We start from the raw sequence: 16,536 nt of genomic DNA, 5'->3' as shown, positions 1-16,536 counted from the left end.
ATAAACCAGAACCATATGTCAAGCCATAAGAAAAAGTACACCTCAAATGACGCAACACACGAAGACATGCAATCCAATGTGACATCCTAGGTGCTGTGAAATACTGACTGAGTATGCTAACTGAATAAGCTAAATTTGGCCTAGTGTGAATTAACCAAAGAAGTTTTCCTACAACAGAACGATAGGTGTGTGCATCGAAGGGCTGTCCTAGGGTATCCCTCTCGTCAAAAACAACATCCCGCCTAACGATCACCTTGTTTGTCCAAGGATCGAACAAACAATAGGCTTTCGCTTCAGAGGAATATCCCACAAAAATAAGGAGATCAGCTCGGGGAGTACGCTTACCTATCTTGTTATCGCGCGTGTGTGTGTACGCACGACACCCGAAGACTCTGAAATGAGAAATAACAATCCGAGAGCCAAAAAACGCCTCATACGGGGTCTTTTGAGAAAGAGCCACAGTCGAGCATCGGTTGAGGATGTACACCGAAGTGTTAACAGCCTCGACCCGAAGGCACTCAGGAAGCTCTGCTGCGAACAACATAGAGCGTGCCATTTCCATGACTATGCGGTTCCTACGCTCTACAACTCCATCCTGAGAGGGGGAGTTGGTAGAGGTGAGCTGGCGAGAAATGCCATGCTTCTGTAGAAACTCAGAAAACTCGTGGGAGATAAACTCACTACCGCTATCACTCCTCATGCATCCAACACGACGACCAGTCTGGTTATGAACCAACATCACCCAAGCAGAAAAATATGTGAAAGCATCTGACTTATGCTTGAGGAAGTACACCCACATGTATCAAGAATGATCATCCACTATCAAAAGGAAGTACAGCGCGCCGTTCAAAGCAACAGTGGATGTCGGTCCACAAAGATCAACGTGAATCAATCTAAGAGGCTCCTCAGCTCTATGTGTAGACTGTTGAGAAAATGGGGTACGGTACTGCTTCCCGAGCTGACAGACTTTACAGACATCTCGAGCTAGCTTCAGGCATGGAAGGCCCTCAACCAGCTCACGGCGTGACAACTCATAAAGTGAGTCATAACCAAGATGCCCTAGGCAAAAATGCCAAAAACCCCCATTTTGCGTAGGCTCCCGAGATGTGGCTAAGGCCTGGAAGCTATGGAACACGGAGCCTTCGGCGGTCGGCTCCGTTAGAAAGTGTGTCATGTGGTATAGGCCATTAGGCTGTGCCTCACCGCGAGCAATCACTAAACCAGTCAGAGAGTCAAGGACCTCGACTGTGGTCGTTGTAAAGAAAACTGTTCACCCCAACCGGCAAAGCTGCTGAACAGATAACAAGTTCACCCCAAGCTGAGTGACATGATATACATTGTTCAACAAAGCCAGATTCGAACCCTTGTCAGTGGCAAAACTGACGCAACCTTGAGCTTGAATCTTGACCAAGGAGTTGATTCCTACACAGATCCGCCCGGCTGTAGGGGCTCAGATACAAAAAATATCCTCTATAGGAGTTGTGTGATGTGTAGCTCCACTGTCCACAATCCAAACTGGAGCTGAAGTGCTCGGCTGTGACAAGTGGGCCTCTGTAGTAACCTCGTCGGGAGGCAACTCACAAATGTGGACGAGACTTGCATTTGATGTCTCTATGGAGACGATATGGGCCTCTGCAAACCAATTAGACAAGCCCTTTGGAGTTGAGAACATTGTCGATTGAGATGACTATGCGATGGCAATGTGAGTCTGACCTTTAAACTGCCCCTTGCCACCAACCTGCCTCCCCTGCTGGGGGTTGCCCGACTGAGGGGCGGGGGTCTGAGACTGAGGTTTTGGCAATGTATCTCGTGCCTTTGATCAACACTTGTCGTCAAAATGGCCAGCCTTTGAACAATGTTGACAATACCTATTCTTTTTATGTACATTCTGCCACCCAGGTTTGAGTTGTGACTGGGAGTTTCCTTGAGAATCCCCAAATTGATTTAGCTTTTGAGTTTGATTTTGATTTTGAGTGGAGGTTTGGTTTGATTTGCCCTTCCCTTGTTGCCCTTTCTGAGAATGAGCAAGAAGAGCCCTCTCTGAAGAGGAATTCATATGAAACTGATCGAATAACTGTGCGTAACGCAACAGCTGATACTCAAATTCATAGAATATAGGCATGGTAGGCTTTGAAACTATTCCTTCCACAAAATGAAGTATTTCTTGGGGAGTTTATTTAGGAACAATGTGACCTAATTGTCAGAGGACTTGGCAGTCCCCGTAGTGGAGAATTCAGCGAGGAGACGCCGATACTCAGCCAACTTGACTTTCAAGTCATCCCGGTCAGTGATTTTGAAAAGCTGAAGCTCATGGTCAAGATTAATACGACGGGTCCTATCTTGAGCCATATAGCGGTCAATCAAGTATGCCCATCGTTCTGTCGCTAAGTCAAAATGTTGAAGCTGAGAATAAGACTCTGGCAATAAACCCTACATCAGCTCGACAATAGCGGAGGCATTCCTAGCCTTCCATGAGCGAACGACCTCGTATGGAACAAATGTGGGATTGGGTTGGGGTTCCAACCCCTGCACTAGATCCCATAGGTTCTGTGAATCAAGGACAAGTCTCATCAAATTCGACCGATTAGTAAAGTTTGATCCGTTAAAACAAGTCTTGTCATTAAATGCGTTCTTGGCAGAAGATGAGCTAAAACCATGAGGTGTCGTGTGGGTGGAGTAAGATGATGGTGGAAAAGATGGTAGAGGAGAGAGTGTCTGATAAGAGTAAGAAGGAGAGAGAAGAGGTGGGTAGACAAAAGTAGGCTATGAGTGTCCAATGAGTGCCGATTGATGCGGAGGCACTAGAACATGAATGTTTCCATAAGGTGCCGGTGTAGGTGGAGGCACTGGGACACAGTAGCCTTGTCCAAAGTAAGGCTAAGACACAGCATTATGACCAAAAGCTCCACTAGGCAATGCCATGGAGACAAACTGTGGAGGCAACTGATCCACACTCGGGAGAGACTCAGTGGGATACCCAAGCTGCAATGATCCCGAAAGTGTATATGAGGTAGATGGAACACCACCCAGCTGAGGGATGAGGTCCTAAAGGATGAGCCTATGTTTCCATAACCCCCTGGAGTGATGTACGGTGCGACATGAGGTGTCTGAAATGAAAATGTAAATAGTGTAAATGGAAGTGGTGAAGCAAGAAAAGAATATAGTGGGATGGGTGGGTTTTGAAAGTGAGGTGTATGAGATGCAGATTCTTTTTGTTCATTTTTATCATTTAAAGACTAAAAATGAAACTATGAAGATGATGATACACCATATAATGAAGTGAAAGAAACACCAAATTCATTCTGATTATGTGAAGTAGACGGAAAAGAAGGAAAGACAGAAGAAGAGTTACTTGGCTTTTTCTTATAATCCCCGCGACGTGTGTTAACATACAAGAATTGGTCCTCTAGAGGACCTTTTCCGTAGTCAACAGACTGGACTCTTTCTTCCACATAATCTCTACCAGTATATTGCAAAACAGAAGAGATAAAAGAAGAAGGCACAAAAGACGAATCAAAAGTACCTTGCACCGGAGAGGACGGAAGAGTCTGAAAAAATGGAATATACTCTGGATTTTGCTCTCCAAGAGAGGAGCCCATCCCTGATGGAGGTCTCGACGGCCCTGCAACATCATCAGACTTACGCACAATATCTGAAGAGTGAAATCCATGCATACCTTCATTTAGAAGCTTTTCTTAAAGGGCAATCCTTCGGTCGAGCTCCTCAATCTTCTTTTGTCGATAGGCTATGATCAGTTTATATTCCTTAGAGGTTAGCTTGCCTATCTTTTCTTCCATGAACTCAGATGTTTCTCCCACCATGTCAGAACTTTGTGGAGCAAGCTGAACGGCCCACTCTCGCTCGGTTCTCGGCATAGGCTGATTTGAAGACTGAATCGATGTTGATGTGTTCGAAAACATTTGAACCTACTGTTGTTCTTGCTTCTTGCGAAGAGCTTTCAAATCAAAGGCCTAGGTTTCTTAAAGAGTACCAGGCTCTGATACCATGTAAAGAAAAATACCCTAACACAGAAACATAAACAGAAACCGTACGACAAAGCACAAACTGATAAAAAGAACACAGTTAGGGTTAGGGTTAGAGTAACTCAGAGACAATAAACACAGTGAATAAATGAAATGATATGACTACTAATAATACGATGCTCATGCAGCAAACACACTATGCAGTGAATGAATATTGAACCTCGAACTCCTATATCTCTAGGATCACGGCAAGGGTAATGAACTGGAGAGTGTGTTGTACTCCGAACGGATCCCGAATCACAGCAAGGCAGCCTCTGGATGTCGAACACCAGCAAACGTAGCAGTGAGGAGAGAGAAATACTAAAAACAGAGCCTATAGGAGAGAGAGAGGCTGAAAACGCAGGCAGGATAGCGTGCAGGAGAGAGAAAAACGGAGCCTGCAAGAGAGAGAAAGATTGAAAACGCAGGCGAGACAGCCTGCAGGAGAGAGAATGATTGAAAACGCAGGCAAGACAGCCTGCAGGAGAGCGAAAGACTAAAAACGCAAGTAGGACAGCCTACAGGAGAGAAAGACTGCAGCGACTGCAGACAGGAGAGAGAATTGTTAGGTCGGTAGCTGGAGCTTGCAAACACAGCAGTTTGCTAGCATGGCAGGCTGTACGACAGTAGTGCAGATGAACAGCAGTCAATCGCCAGATAGAAACAGCAGCAATCAGCGTGTGGAGGGCTAGAAATAGGCGCCACACTGTAGGAAACCTGCAAAAACGAGATTGTAAAAGAGTGGAGGGCTGGCTGCCAATTTATAGAAAATTAGGGTTCTAAATCCTCTCCCACTTAACTTTCTTGATCCGCTCTCCGTATTAGGGTTTTGGCTAAAATAAGCCTAAAATAAGCATGTTTTGGGGTTGTTTAAGTGGCTAAGTGCATTTCTTAGCACACCACCACTTTTGATTTGGCTATTACTACTTTGGATGACTTGGTTGACAAGATGGTCAAAGCTAAGTAAGTATTAGTTATAGGGCTCAAATCCACCAAATCTAAAGTCTAAAAATCAAAGTCAAATCCTAAGAATTCTAAAAGATTAATAAGTCAAAGGAGGGACCTTTCTCGTATCAAGCAAATTTGTACTCCAGTGATACATATTCCTAAGCAAATGCTACAAGCAATGATGAGTCAACCATTGAAAAGGAGCACAAGTCCCATAACAAGAATAAAGGTAAAAAGGTCAAGGAGCCCTAGGATGTGCAAGAGGCCTCTACTTCGAAAACATGGCTTAGGAGCAATGTCGTAGCTCAAGATCTGGCGCACAAAATGTTGGAATTCCAAAACATTAGGAGCAAAATGTGCCCTGAAGTAGTTATGGTGTGACTTGTGTCAAAGATTGAAATGCACAAATATAGCATTTTGTCTATGATGGTTGATGCCATCCCATCGTTGTAAGAAATGTTCATTAGTATCAAATTATCCCTGTAAAGTCAAATTAATAGTGACTTATGTCCAACCAAATGGTTTTCAACAACAAAACCCTTTCCCAATTTCCTTTGGGGCATTCAACAATGGTTGTGGTTCTAGAAGAGACCATAGTAACCAAAGACACTGCCTTCCAAAAGGAGCTTGTTTCTATTGTGTAGCTTCAAGTCATCCGTAAGTAAAGTGTGCCATGAGAATATGTATTTTTGCAAGCCTCACTTAACATGTGGATTAATTCTTAATCACATCTTTAAGTAAAAGTTGCAGATGTGGGGTGCAACTAAGGTTAGTGCAAATTAATGAGCTTGTGTCCCGAGAGAATCAACCAAACTAACTTCAATGAGAGAAAGAAGCTTGAGAGTAAGGGTATCAAAACAAGATTCAACTTCTTCTCACCTTGAAGCTCTTGCAATCCCTCTAGATTAGTCTAAGAAGAAGCTAATTTTGAAAAACCTCAGTTAGAAAAGAGTAAATAGTAAAACTTAGATTCTCCTTTTATCTTTTTGAAGAGTTTCCTTCTGTATGTTTGAAGAGTTTAGGGTTGAATTGGATACTAAATCAATCTCTATTAAAAAAATTAATGAAGAAGGAACTTTCTTTGGATGTAAAACTATTAGATGTTCATCTCTGAATATGATGAACATCTACGATGTAAATAATGGTTGAGTTAACCAAGATGTTGAGGTTTTCTTTTATTATAGCCTCACTATTCTCACGAACACCATCAAATATATTGTATATAATCCATGTTTCCTCCTCTGGGCATGAACTTAACTCTCAATATGAGCTCAATAACATCATGTATTATAGACAAACTAGGCCAAGGAAGAGAACACAAGAGAAAAATAATATCATATATACACATAATCACATTGGGCACCATAGGCAAGTGACTAGTCCCAAAATAAACATAAAAGTACAATAAACACTCTCCTCAATCTCATCTCCCACATTTGAATAACGATCTACTCTCAACTCGACCATCCACACAACTTTCATTGTAAAATATTGGAAAAAGAAATCCCTATTCCCACATTAGGCCATGGGGAAGGCTAGGAGAGCAAAATCAAAGGTTGAGAGAGAGAGAGAGAGAGAGAGAGAGAGAGAGAGAGAGGATCATTCGTTCTTGTTGGAAACACATCGTGAGGAGCTAGAGCATCTATCATGAGCTGAGTTTCAACCATTACCAACAAGCATTTGCATATTTGAAGTAATTGACGGCTACACAAGATCCTAGGCGGCTGGGCGACAACCCCAAGCTGCATGCAGCAGATTTTGGGTCTCCAAGTGTAGGCGACAACATTTATAGCTGTTGGGATAGGGTAACAATTGCATTTGACTGATTTTTCAGTCATTTCTTACGACAAAACTCTAAATTTTCTCTCTCCTTAGCATTCTCTCTCATTCCCCAACCATTTCACAGCCTTGCTTTGAAGATCTCAACATTTGAACACTTGGAGGTTGAGAAATTTCAATTTTCTCTGTTGTAAACACTAATTTACAGCAAAAATTAGGGTTTAGCAATTGCCTTGAGAAGCGTGCTAAACATTGAAGACTCCAAGACCTGGATTATTCAAGGCTGAAGGTGATTTTCAGCTAAAATCTGGTTGAGGACCAAATGTGGGGCCTTTCCACTCTTCTCAGGGTGAAGGCCAATTGACTGTCCAAATCAAGGGACAAATCAAATTGAAGACTTGCAACTCACTTTGGATAGCAAGGAAAGTTTGAATTGCGAAGGGGAATTGGGAGAATCCCAATGTAAATCAACTTCTACTTCAATAAAGCTAAAGAAATACCAAAAGGGTCACCAGTTTTGGGGCCAACTGGGTGTCCATTGTCCAAAGATTAGTAGGTAAATTTGTATTTTCAGTTTTGCAATAAATGCTTAATATTGTAATTAAGTTGTAATCAAGGAATTACCACCCATCCACTGAAGGAGGGCTGTTTACATGGTCCCATTGCTAGGATACTATCAAATCCTTTGAATTGGAGGGCCAGTGGCACTTGATTACAACTTGGGATCATTGTTGCAATCTTGCTGAAATCGCTCTCACCAATGAATTACAAGAAGCATGACTTCACACGGTGATACAACATTAAGTGGAAAGGATGCATCACTCCTTGGCCATTCACGTGGTGAAGGGGAAAACCCAATGATTGATGTTGGACATGGTTCTCAGCATGGATGGCAAGTTGAAAACGTGGGAAATGACCCAAATGTTGGCACTTCTATACATCAAGAGGCTAATGACCGATAGAAGGCTAAAGATTTCAATGATAGCTTCAAGGATCGGATGCAAATAATAGCAAAACTCTTTGTTTTATTAGCAAAGGATCCCCAATTTACTCAATTCTTGAATGCTCCAAGAAAGGACAGCAAAGGCAAAGAGAAGAAGACCTCTTCTAAAGCTTTGGGACAGCCGAAAGAATCAAAGGAGATGCCTAACATTCTTTGAAAGAGCCCAAAAATCTTGATAAGCACAAACAATTGGTATCATGGGACAAGAAGTGCAAATGCATGGCCAGCTTGGTAGTGCCAATCCATGGGAGTATGGACAACAAGGTATTCATGCAAATGTAAGCATGGGGCAACAAGGATACTTTGGTGGAGGTACCATTTTTTATGCTATGGTTGGACATACACCACATATGGGAATGTATAGCACAAATCCCTATGGTATGCAATAGTCGGCTAATGCAAGAGGAATGCATAATCCCATGTATGGAAACATAGGCATGATGCTTGGGCACAAAGTGGGCCATATAGACATGTATTTGCACCCCCAGGGATTGTTGAAGCACCAAGGATTTGGTGCTGGTCATGCAAGTGCATCTGATAGTGCTGACTTTCATGTAAATACAGCAAATGCACCCTTTTTGCAACAGCCTATTTATGATAATTTAACACCCATAGGATTGCCAAAGGACTATGATGATTTAACACCCTTTTTGCAACAGCCTATTTATGAAAATTTAACACCCATAGGATTGCCAAAGGACTATGATGAAGGTGGAAAAAGTGTGAAGTTTGAGCCTTTCAACGGTGCACAAGATAGGCTGAAAGCACTTTTATTTAGTAGCTTGATGCAGCCTATTCTAGAGGCAACTTCACAGAGGCAAGATACACAAGACATCCACATTCTTGAATGGAAATGCATTGTAGTGGTGGTCTACACTTCTCATTTCGATAAAGGTACCTACTACTTGGGTCAAGTTCAAACAAATGTTTACTTCAAATTAGTTGACAAGTACCTTTGAAGTAGACATTATGACAACATGGAATTAGTTGGATTCCAAAGATTGCAAGAATTTGGATTAGTACAAAAAGAAATTTTGGGATGCTTTGCTGCCCGTTACTTCTTATCAATCAATACCCCTCCATGAGCATGTGGAGAAGTATGTTTGTGGTTTGCGAAAGGGTATACGGGATTTTAGCTTTAAGTCCATTATTTCTAGCATGTCTTAGCTCATAGAGACTGCTAGTACAGTTGATGGATTGCTGCATGAAAAAAATGCAAGGTTCCAAGACATTGATACGAAGTCACATGTCAAAGAGGCTAAGGTTGAGAAAAAGAGCAGATCTGAAATGAAGGCTGAAAATCAAGGCAGATCGAAAAATAGGGCTAAAAAGAGCAACAAGTCCTCCACCTGAATTTAGATGAAAGTCACCTTTAGCCCTGAAAAATCCAAGTCTTGGAGCTTCCAATTTTTGACACGCTTCCCAAGGCTGTTGCTAAACCCTAATTTCTGCAGTAAATTAGGGTTTGCAGTAGAGACTTTTTCAATTTCTCAACCTCCAAGGGTTCAAATGCTGAGAACTTTGGAGCAGGGCTGTGAAATGGCTGGGAGATGAGACAGAAAACTATAGAGAGAGAAAATTCAGAGTTTTGTCACAAAGAATGACTGAAAATCAATCAAATGGCAGCTACTGCCCCACCACAACAGCATTAAATGCTATCGCCTACAACTGAGACATCCAAATCAACTGTCAGCTTGTACCTGGATGTAATCGCCCAGCTATGGAGGGTCCGAATCTGCAATCGCCTCCTCAAAACTCACTTGTGGCTGGCTGCAATGGCTGAAAATAGGCTGGCCATGGCTGCTCACAGCTCTCCCACCTTTGCTATACCAAGAATGATCTCGTTTTTCCTCTCCTTCAGCCTTTTATCAGCCTGTATGGGCAAGTTTGCCAGGTGGCAACCTTCTCAAATGGTTCTTCCAATATTATCCATCATTAAATATTAATTACTGAAAATTAATCTAATAATTACTTCGATGCCCAAAAAAATAATCTGACTGGCCAATAATTAAATTGGCTAGGCATCTTCCACTCCCGAGTATTAACCGTCAGAGGAACAAGGTGAAAAATCTGGAAAAGCTAAAGCAGAAGACAAAGGCCAAGGCAAAGTGAAACGGAAGACGAAGGCGCGCCAAGAAAAATCTAAAAACACAAGAAGCGCAAAAAAGTCCTAAATAAGGGGAAAATGCGCACAAGGAAAAGCGCAAGTCAATACTTTTGTAAAAAAGCGCAAGCGCATCATGATTTAATGTAAGGAGCACCGAGCTCTCACCCGTGCAATTAGTAAAGGTACATGGGCGGTAGGAAGAAAGCTAGGAAGATAGAAGGACAATGGGAAAAACGGCCTAGGCCACGACCGGCCATGTAAAAAAGAGGATAAGGGGATGACCGCCCAAAAGGGATTTAGAGTTTTGTATATAAAGTTGAAAAGTGAATGAGAAGCTCATTCTTGTGTGTGGCCAAAAAGTGGCTTTCCTCTTCTTCTTCTTCTTCTTCTTGCTTGCTTGAGCTTGTGCTTGAGAGAGGGAGTGTGAGAGTGAGAGGGAGTGAGTGTATGAGGGTGAGGGACCGGGGAGGAGAAGCTCTCCATCTTCTCCTCTCTTTTTCTCTTCTCTTCTCTTGTCTTGTCTTGCTCACGGCGATGGAGCTTGGAGCGTGGAGCTTGAGGATGGAGCTTGCTTAAAGCTTGCACTTGGATCATGTAGCTACCAGAGTGCGCGGGAGAGGAGGTAACTTATATCGGCATGGAGGTAAGCTCACTACACCCGTAGATATGAATGGCGCGTCGGGTATGTGAGAGGTAGCCATTAGTGTTCAGCTTGGAACGCTTGAAACAATAAGCGGTCTGTGGGTCTTGGCGGTTAAGCGAAAGCTCCCACATTTTGGTTCCGTTGCCGGGACCAACAGATTCAAGCCTTAAGTGCATACGCGCTTCGAATCGAGCATTGAAAAAGGGTTTTCCCCGAACCCGTGCTTAAGGTAGATAGGTAGGAAGCGAGGGAGTTGAAGAGGTATTCGATCTCCTTAGCAAGTAGGTTTTTGTTGTTTTGGACTTGGGAAAGCATGATGGAATAGTGTAAGTATTTTCCTTATAATTTTTTCTTGCATTTTTAAAGAATAGGAGAAAAACGTTGGAGCAAACAATAGGGTTTTCTGTTATTGTATAACAGGCTGAAACAGGGAAAAGAAGGGCAAGAAATGAAATTTTGGGTTAAATGTTAGTAAGGGAAGCAAGATTGAGGTGAGTGCAGGCCTCACCAGGGTGATAAGGGGCCAAGAGTGGCAAGAAATGCCACATTGTGCATTGCAGGGTTTCAGGAGAGCAGGAGAGAGGAAGAAAGCTTCATTGAGTGGATCCGCTTCAATCTGGCCATCCGGGAGTTATTTGCCCAGCCCAGGTAATTCCACACCTTCCACTGTATGAGTAGGTTGGATCTGGAGCTGCTCGACCAATAGGATGGCCTCTATCGCTCAGCGCGACGAATTTTTTGAAGTCCGGCGAAAACGCGTCGCATTCGGCCCATCCGAGTGAACGCGATTCTGGGCCGAGTCCCAGAATCGGCCCTCAGACCGCTCAGCCATTCGGCCCTTGGCCCTGCCGACTCGGCCCACCTGACTCGGCCCTCGGCCTTGCTGACTCGGCCCTCGGACAACCAAACTCGGACTGGCTGAATTTGACATTCGGACCAATTACATTCGGCTCTTTTTCATTCGGCCCTTGACCCTCGGACGGGCCGAATCGAACACTTGGCCCTTGCAATTTGGACTTGTTGGGCCAAATTTAGATTTTTTCAAATGTTAACCTGTAGACAGTGAAACTGACTGAGAGACCATATAGAGCCGAAACCATATCATAGATCGATCACTGGGCTGAAACTAAGAGCAAGTAGTTCAAAATTTGGCTATAAACGATCCTTCAAATCACGTATGGCATTTACCGTGATGGCCCTGCGGGCCGGGGGGAACTGTCCCCCTCGGACCCCCACAGAGGGGGCTCTGTCCCCTCCGCACCTCCCCCAAGTAGGCTGGAGAGAAAACGCGCACCTTGACAGGTCCTCCAAATTAGACCCTAGTGTAGTAATGGCTCTATACGAGAATGGATTCTCACTTGCAAAAGAGCAACCAAAAGCCCATACCAGAACAGAGACAAACAAAGACCCTAGAACCTCAATGGGCCAATGTAGCCAACAATAACAAAAAGGCCACACTGCAAAAACACGTACGTGTTGCATTCGGATTGCATCTAGTCAAAGCGGAAAGCAACAACATCAAGCTACAACATCGAGGATGACTAGATATGACAGTCGTAACGATAGATGCAAGACAAGTAGTCTGAAAGAAAAATCCATAACCTATTATTAAGGCCATTTTATACGTATGTAAGCATCCATGCATGCAAGGACGGGCTTTGGACTTACAAATATCGTAGAAGACCCCAAAAGAAGCCCAAACCTTATAGACGAAGGTATCGATAGAGGGTCAACACAACGCCGCAATGGATATCCAAAGCGTTGCTACATGCTCAAGGGTATTACACAGGTAACCGATGGATTTGGGTGCCAAAACCCCCTGCTAAAACCCCTCTATCAACCGAAGGCCAGATCGTATCAAGAGCAAAGAAGCATAGGAGGAGATCTAAACGAAAAACCAAGTCTCGAGTCAAAAACATTGGAGTGACCGAGCCCCTCACGGTTGAAATCAACAAACCAAAGGGACTAATCGGAGGGTAGATCCTCAACCTAGCGTGCTTGACAAGCAAATATCAGATGTAATCGTTGAGGATACACAAAAGCCACTAGTGCCCAAGGAGCCTTTAATTCCCCAGGAGGATAACAGACATCATGGGCACAATATTGCTCATGGCAAGCTTAAATGCTCAACAAAGCAAATGGTAAAATCATCTGATAGCCACGAGCAAATCTTCCAGCCAATGTCGAAGCCACTTAGGAGTCCCAAGTCTCCTACACTCTCTTTCCCTAAAGAGACACAAAAAGCACAACAGCAGTCATCAAGTGTAGCTGCTTAATCCCAATCTCTATCTCCATCTAAGCTTCCAAATGTCCAAGAGGTGGAACATGACACCATCCCTAGCTCTCGGCCCAAGGATATGCATATGCAACCTAATGTGACTAGATCAACTCATACTCGATCTACACAAGTGAATTCTCAAAGGGCAACAAAAGACACGACCACTTCCGATCGCCCTAGGGACTTGACACTGCAATCTACTAACAGTAGCCAGTCCACTAAAATAGCTGCTACTACTTCCAATCAAGGATCACAACAGTCATAACCCCTGGCTATGACAACGCCCCTTGCGGAACGTATCCTTAGCAGTTCACCTGTGGAGGAGATGCCGCAACCAACATCCTTGACAACTCTAGCACTTTCAAAGTGCTTAAAGCCTAGGCTGGAAGAGTTAAACAGAAGGGAATTGGCTGAAAAAGCTAGACTCTCCAAAAACAGAGGCAATTGTACCCTCATAACCTAGCGAGGCTATTCAGCAGGCCACGGCTATGCCCCATGAGGACACACTAGAGAAAGAGAATGCTAAGGCCCAGCCAAGCACATCAACGACTGACCTAGTTCAAGGTCCCGAGTCTTCAAGGGATACACCTCAATTGCCAAAGAAAAAGAAAAAAAAAGAAAGAAAACAACAACGGCAATTGCAAGTGGTTGTAGACCCCAAGAAGATTAAAACCAAGAGTGCCGAAGAGCTGAGGAATAAAGCATCGAGTCCATCCACCAATGAACCCATTGATGTCTCCCCTAATAGCGGTGAAACCTCAAACATATCCGTGTGCTCTGAAAAATCAAAGCAGCCGTTACCATCAGCAGTTGCTTGCAACACTCAATCCACCAACAACAGAACTCACATTGACCAATCAAGAGTGGATACAACGCTGTCACAACAAGATGACAAATTGATACCAATCACATCCAAGGAGAACCATGACGCAATAACAAAGCCTCATGAGAAACATGGAAACCCCAAGAGCATAAGCAATCCTAGCGTTGACCAATCTTGCTCATCTAGGCCTGAGCCCCCAGCTATGCTAAAGCCTAGGCAAACTCCTAGAACCTTGCATGAGATAGCAACCGAGCAAGCCCTCATTGAATATAGAAGTGTCGCAGAATGCTTAACTGAGTTGGATGCTAAGCTCAAAGTGTTTGCACGTGTCTATGTCCTGGCAGACATGGGCGCATTCCCTAAAGAGCAGCTTGAAGAATACTTGCCATTTTCCCTATCCTGGGAAGAGCAAGAACATCTTGACGAGCACTATGACAAGCTCCTGCATGAACGCATGCGACTCACCTCTAACGAGGAAGCCGACGAACTACGCTTAACTGTAACAATCAATGATGTGCTCTGCCAACCAGATCTCTTAGAGATAGAGCAACTAAAGCGACAATCAGAGGGTTGAAGTCAATTTGAAAAACGTTGGGTTGAAAACCGTGTTGCAATGGCCGAACTAGGAGCCCAAATCATGATAGTCTCAGAAGAGCAATTGGCCAAATGGCGGTCTCAAACAGACCCAACCTATGTGGCACCAACTTCCTTTCGAGTGCTAACTGCCATTCGGGGTATGGACTTAGCTGGAACTAGCCAAGAAAACTCTCTGGCTAATAAGGTTCTCACTGAGGAGGAATTACATGCTGCCAGTAGACTCGGACAAGGTTCCATGCTACTCAATGTTGCAAAATATCTATCGTTATTGAGTAAGCTGCCACGAATACTAGAGATGTGTGCCACACGCCAATACAATCCGGAGTTCTACAATTGGCTTTTATCCTTGTGAAGTAACATGGATTCGTAAATATGTATATAAATAAACAATGAATTTTGTGACCCTGTATAGACAATATCAACACACACAAGCAATGATAGTCAAGCGCAGAAAGAAAAGTTGGGTTTGATAGGCTAAGCTCCTCAGCTCCTCCTCTCACCACACATTTAGAAGTCGTGTGATCATTTCCGCCTCTAGGTGGAGGACATGAAACCCTCATTACCGCCATAGAAATCCTTGACCGACATCTCTGATGGTGTAGATGGGGCACCGTCCCTTTCTATACACATTTTTCATTTCCAATCTATCCTTCCGAGGATGAGCCCTGCCCCACTCCATGACAACCAGTCCACGCAACTTAGCATAAGCTAAGATCTGCTAATGGATGGAGGCAAAATGAACATCATTACGGGGGCCATCCCTCTACAACAAACACTGCATGCCTCACCTCTCCCCTCCTCGTCATATGCACTTGATAACCCACTGTATAATCCCTTCCATGCAAATAGTTTTATCCTGCCTCAAGGCCTAATCCTTGGTTCGCATTTTGCTAGTCCCCCTATATAAACGCCCCGAACAACGTAGTATACTTAACAATTATGATATTTGCTTATTTTCGAGATTTAATATAAAAGAGAATGAACACTTAAAGCTGAAAATGAAAATTACAGCCATGAAAATGTAAAAGTAATGGAGACAATATTAAGGGTTGAAGATGGGCAAACCCCCCCCCCCCGAAGAAATGTATTTCTGCTCAACCCAAGTCCCTTAGGAAAGAGCTCAGTTACAATCAACCTGAGAGTGAGGAGAAGTAATTCTCACTCTCACAAGATCATGCAAAGATGTACAAACAAACATGCATTATCTATTATGCAATGATAAGAACTGATTTCTTTACAGTATGAGAGAAGAAAGAGGGAAAATCGGCCTTTCTTCATCGTTGATCAGCAGTACATTGATAGGGCTTGCTTCTTGTTGCTAAAATGGAAGAAATAGCTTGAGAAGGAGGTGCTGTAATGAATTTACAAGCTTGTTGTCCTGTAAAACAGCAGTGATAGAAGAGGAAATATGGAGGAATTTGATAATGGAGAAGTGGGGGATGATGATGGGGATGGATGGGACCAATTTCTGGCTATCTATGGGTGCTGTACATGAGTTTACAGCAAAGAAAAATGATGTTGAATGAAGAAAAACGAGCTCTTATTTATAGAAGAGAGAAGAGCTAGTACAAAAAGGGAAAAGTGGAGTAGCAAAAGACAAGTGTCCAGCCACATGTCATGAGATGTGACAAGTGGTGGGACACTTGGAAGCTTGTGTGACAAGTGTCTTGACACTTGTCTCTTCTCTATGGCCTTCCTTTTTGGGCTGAATACTGTCAAGAATAGAAACAACCAAATTTAGTAAGCACAGTCAGAGTACAGAATTTATTATTTTTAGAATGACATCCCTATTTTTTAGGACTAGCATTTTTAGGCTAATTCGAGGCTCCTAAAATTTAGGGACCTCCTAAAATTTAGGGACCCCCCCAATATGAGTATCATATGAAAGCTTTTTCCGTGTACATCGCAAAAACGGTATCAGAATCTTCATGTGACTTTCCTGTGCAAAGAAAAGTGCATTTCAAGCTTTCAGCCCACACATGCACATCGTACAAGCATTTCATGATCATGCCATCTTGTTGATTGTAACTGTGTTTTCTAGCGGATCTAGCCCACACTTCAAGGCATCAATCCTTTCTATGTGCGAGTCTAACCCTGATATGCGTGAGTTTTGGTCACAGGCACCTAATCAGGCCATATAGGTGGAAGTGTGAACTATCTTTTCTCTAACCCACCGCGTGGGTCCACCATAACCTGTGACCACTCATCAGTAGCCAGCTCCAATGCACTTTTCTTTATATCTAATTAGTGCAAAGGAAACAAATTTAATAAATCATTATATAGACAAATTAATGAAAAAGGATACAAATTCTGTTTCTATAGAGTTGTGACACCCT

The sequence above is a fragment of the Lygodium microphyllum genome, chromosome 9 (genome assembly GCF_053477565.2).
Source record: "Lygodium microphyllum isolate KBCC chromosome 9, Lygodium_microphyllum_v1.1.10, whole genome shotgun sequence".
Taxonomy (NCBI): Eukaryota; Viridiplantae; Streptophyta; class Polypodiopsida; order Schizaeales; family Lygodiaceae; genus Lygodium; species Lygodium microphyllum.
This window is presented reverse-complemented; position numbering follows the sequence as displayed.